This window comes from Babylonia areolata, chromosome 9 (assembly GCF_041734735.1).
Source record: "Babylonia areolata isolate BAREFJ2019XMU chromosome 9, ASM4173473v1, whole genome shotgun sequence".
Taxonomy (NCBI): Eukaryota; Metazoa; Mollusca; class Gastropoda; order Neogastropoda; family Buccinidae; genus Babylonia; species Babylonia areolata.
Genome location: NC_134884.1, coordinates 34271409 through 34276408, shown reverse-complemented (window position 1 = coordinate 34276408; position 5000 = coordinate 34271409). Strand labels below are relative to the sequence as shown.

General features: G+C 44.3%; 1 protein-coding gene and 1 non-coding gene across 2 annotated transcripts in view; one reads left to right on the top strand and one right to left on the bottom strand.

Moving 5' to 3' along the window:
* The window catches only part of LOC143285402 (uncharacterized), a 371301-nt gene that overhangs the window by 213444 nt on the left and 152857 nt on the right, over window positions 1-5000 (top strand). The window lies entirely within an intron of this gene.
* Trnae-uuc (transfer RNA glutamic acid (anticodon UUC)) lies at window positions 3456-3527 on the bottom strand. Its single transcript has one exon. It is a non-coding gene; the product is annotated as a tRNA-Glu (tRNA).

Below are 5000 nucleotides of genomic sequence, written 5' to 3'. Positions count from 1 at the left end.
TGTTGTGTGATCTTCTTCTTCTTCTTCTTCTTCTTCTTCTCTCTGTCTCTCTGTCTGTCTGCTTCTCTCTGTGTGTCTGGCTCTCTGTCTCTGTCTCTCTGTCTGTCTCTGTCTGTCTGTCTCCCTCTCCCTCCGTCTCTTTTTTCCTGCCTATCTGTCTGTTTCTCTGTCTGTGTCTGTCTCCCCCTCCCTCCCTATGTCTCCGTTTGCCTTTCTGTCTGTTTGTCTGTCTTTTTGTCTCTGTCTCTCTCTCTCTCTCTGCCTGTCTGTCTGTCTGCTTCTCTCTCTCTGTGTGTCTCTGTCTGTCTCCCTCTCCCTCCCTCTGCCTCTTTTTTCCTATCTGTCTGTCTCTCTGTCTGTGTCTGTCTCCCCCTCCCTCCCTCTGTCTCTGTTGTTTGCCTGTCTGTCTGTTTGTCTTTTTCTCTCTGTCTGTCTGTCTTTCTTTCCTTTTCTCTCTCTCTCTCTCCAGCCCCCCTCCCCCTTTTTTTCTGAACGATGTAAATACCCCATCCGTTTGAGATGAAAATAACCACGGTTAGTCAATAGAGAAAAAGGTGGTGGGTGTTGAGGGGAGTGGGGCTGGGAGAAACAAAGATGAGAACAACAGGCAGAAAGAAAGAAAGACAAGAAAAGAACTATAAAGAACGGAAAAAAAAAGATAGAAAGACAGAAAGAAAGGAAAAGAAGAACTAAAGAACGGAAAAAAAAAGATGGACAGAAAGAAAGAAAGAAAGAAAACTAAGAAAGAGAGAAGGAAAGGCACTATCAATGGAGAAGGAAAGAAAGACAATAGAAACATATTACGTATATATATATATATATATATAAGAGAGATAGAAAAGATAGAAAAGAGAGAGAAAGTGGAAAAGAATTAAAGTAATTCAAGAAAGAATGAAAGAAAGCAACAAGGATAAACAGTATCAAAGAAGAACAGAAAAAGAGAGAGAAAAAAAAGAGGGGGTGGGGTGGGGTTGGGAATGTTAAAAAAAAAGAAAAGAAAAGGCAGAAAGCAGCAAGGATGTAATTATACCTTCAGATATTGGTAAAGTGGGGCATGGTTTGATTGTAAGCTTTTTTTTTCTTTTTCTTTTTCTTCCATTTTTTTTCTTTTTTCTTAAGGATGGTGAGGGTAAACCTACGATGAGAAGAAAGGAGGAAGGGGGGTGGGGGGTGGGGGGGGGGGGTATAAAGAAGGGGGGAGGGGGGGGGGGTTACGATCAAATCTCAATCAGGGTTATCAAAAACAACAACAACAACAAAACTGTGTTGCCGTTTTGGCGCAGTTTTACAATTGACGTGATGGGTTTGTCCACGAAATTGGAGGACGGGATTGCAATTCGAGCAAGTCTTTTCAAGAGATCCGTTGTTAACACACACACACACACACACACACACACACACACACACACACACATTAGCATGAAGACGAGAAAAGGAGAAGATCTTTTCAAGACTGCTCATGGTTATTATTTGAGCTGGAAATGGAGGAGAGAGAGAGAGGGGAAAGCGGGTTTACGGAGAGAATCGCGGCGTTTGAAATTTCAGCCACAGCAAACCACTTGCAGGTTAACGACTGTGTAGGCATGCCCATACATTTATAGGTCTGTTTGTTTTAGCGGGTGATGCCGTTTGTTGACTGGACCCAAAATAAGGTGGTTGTTTTTTGGGGGATTTTTTTTAAGCGAAAAAATTGTGTTAAAAAAAGAAAATTGATACATTTTTTAACTGTGCTCCGATCTTGTGTTATATTCAGGTCATTCATTTAGTTGTTGTTGTTGGGTTTTTGTTGTTGTTGTTGTTGTTTTGTTTTGTTTTTTTACATTGTTCTGAATCTCTCTCTGTGTCTCTGTCTCTGTCTGTCTGTCTCTCTCTATCTCTCTCTCTTTTTTTCTGTGTGTGTGTGTGTGTGTGTGTGTGTGTGTGTGTGTGTGTGTGTGTCTCTCTGTATTTGTCTCTCTCTCTGCCTGTCTTTCTCTGTCTCTCTGTATGTGTGTGTGTGTGTGTGTGTGTGTGTGTGTGTGTAAATTTGCGTATGGTTCGATGGCCTTCGCAATTAAAACAGTGCCGTTGTCATCGTCTCTGCCTCTCTCTATGTCTCCCTCTCTCTCTCTTTTCGATCTATCTCTTTCTCTCTCTCCCTCTCTGTCTCCCTCTCCCCTCCCTCTCTTTGTCTTCCTCTCTCTCCCTCCCCCCCCCTCTCTCTCTCTCTTACTTTTGTCCCTCCTTTCACTCCCCCAACCCCTTACTGTTGACCCCCTCCATTTTCTCCCGTCCAGTTGAACATTGTCTGTTTTGAGCTCTGTCGTTCTCTGGGGGAAAAAAAAAGAAGAAAAAAAAGAAGAAGAAGGTGGGGGGGGGGGGGGGGGGGGGGGGGGGTAAAAGAAAGGATAATTGAGCGCGTCAAATGTTCCTTCAAAAAGCTATTATCCTTTGTGACTTTGTTGAACTCGTTTCAGGCACATTTCGTTTGGGGGAGGGAGGGAGGAGGGGTGGGGAAGAGAGCAAACAGCACGAGATGATAGTGTTTTTTGTGGGTTTTTTTAGTGTGTTGTGTGTGTGTGTGGATTTTGTGTTTTTCTCAACGGTATTTTTTACCAGTCTAGTTGGACATTACATGACATCAAATTGTAATGCTTTTCTTTTTGGAAATTGAAAATTCGGATGGATTGTTTTTACTTGATTGTTCTCTGTGTGTGTGTGTGTGTGTGTGTGTGTGTGTGTGCGCGCGCGCGCGCGTGTGTGTGTGTGTGTGTGTGTGTGTTGATGTGTTCATTAAGCTCCACACTGTCTCTTTTTGTCAGGGTGAAGGAAAGGGGGGGAGTGGAGTGATTCGGCGGAGGGGTGTGTGTTGGGAGGGGGGGGGGGGGAGTCGGTGTTCAGGTTCGAGAGGGAATGCATGTGGCCTTTGTTTGGTTGTTTTTGGTTGGTTTGTTTTTCAGAAAGGAAGGAAGGAAGGAAGGAAGGATGGGGGTGGTGGGAGGTAAGGGTGAAGAGAGTTTATTGAACTTAGTGGAAACGAGCATTTTGACTCTCTCCATACGAACGTCGAAAGAGACGACGTTAACAGCGTTTCACCCCAGTTACCATCATCAAAATATTGCAAGCGGAAGGCTCTTATACTGAAGAAGTGAATGTTGACAAAGAATACCACAGTTCTGACGACGGAAGCTAAAGGTTGGGTCATTCAGATACCCACTGGACATCCGAGGGGTCTGTGTAGAGGAGAAGAGAGGACTGGCCGTACTGAGTGAGTTAAACAGCGTCGAGTAATGGACAGACAGGGGTTTAGCTGTTATGAACGAATATTGGAGTGAAAAGAAAGGGGAAAAAAGTGAAATGAAGAGTTATTAAAAAAAAAGGATAATAGTTAATAAAAAGAAATGAATAAAAGGTGAGTTACTGTGGTTTCAGTTTCAGTTTCAGTAGCTCAAAAGATGAAGAAGAGAAACAAAAAGTTCCCATGCCGGGAATCGAACCCGGGCCGCCTGGGTGAAAGCCAGGAATCCTAACCACTAGACCACATGGGACTTAAACTGTGGTTGAGAAGACGAATCAACGAAGGTTTTCATTTATTTGTTGATTCTTTTTTTTTTTTTTTTTTTTTTTGAAGACTTGATTTGGTGTTTTTAACTGCTGTTTGATATGAGTGTGGGAAAACATAATGTATTGATTATGATTGTTTGTCAGTGTATGCAGTGTATACATTTAATTTTTTAATATTTTTTTTTTTAATAGGGATTGCGTAGTACAAAGAGTAGATTTACAGAGATACAGATAGACAGCAGACACACACACACACACACACACACACACACACACACACACACAGAGAGACTCTCTCTCTCACACACACACACACACACACACACACACAGACTCACACACACAGACTCACACACAGACACACACACACACACACTCACAAACACACACACACACACACACACACACACACACACACACACACACACACACACACACACACACACACACACACACACACACACACACACACACACTTTGTTTCCTTTGTTCTTTGTTGTGTCTGTTAATCCTTCGGGATTTTATGACAATAAATGAAGTCAAGTCAAGTCAAGTCAAGTCACACACACACACACACACACACACACACACACACACACACACACACACACACACAGAGTGGCGGAAAAATACAAGTAGGGTTTGAAACGGGCTGGAATGAGGAGAAGAGAGAATTAGTTATTCTGGGAGGGAGGGAGGGAGGGAGGGAGGGAAGCGAAAGTTATGGGTGGGGGGTAAGCGGGGAAGGAAGGAAGGAAGGAAGGAAGGAAGGAAAGAGGAAGATGAGGAGGGGCGACTTGTAATCCTATTGATTTTTGTCCGTGTGCATCCCTGAGCGAGGGTGCCAGTCGCCGCAGTGGGGTCATTGATACCCCATTTTGCCAGGCTCCGAAAGCTGCAGAGTTCCGAGCGGACCATAATAATTATACAGGCAGACAAAGAAAGGGGTGGGGGGTGAGGGGGGGGGGGGGGAGAGAGAGAAACAGTTTAAAAAAAACAGTTTAAACAGCTTTTTAGTGCAAACTGAGAAGTCGCTTCATCCAGCGCCAGCGTGTTTCCGCGCTAGAGAATTAAAAAAAAGAAAAAGAATCTTAAAAGAAAGAAGAAGAGAAGAAAGGAAGGGAATACAGAAAGAAAGAAAGTAGAAAAAAGCAGTTTCAGAACTCTCTCTCTCTCTGTCTCTCTCTGTCTCTGTCTCTCTCTCTCTCTCTCTCTCTCTCTCTCTCTCTCTCCCCTAAGCCCTCTCCCTCCCTCCTACCCCCTATCGTCTCTCTCTCCCCCCTCTCTCTCCTCCCCCCTCTCTGTCTCTTTCCCTTCCTCCGCCTCACTCTCTTCTCCTCTCTCTCTCTCTCACTCACGCTCCCGCCCCTCTCTCTCTATCTCCTCTCTCACCCTGTCTCTCGCTCTTTTCTCTCTCTCTCTCCCTCCCTCCCTCTCTTCCTCCCACCCGTCCCATT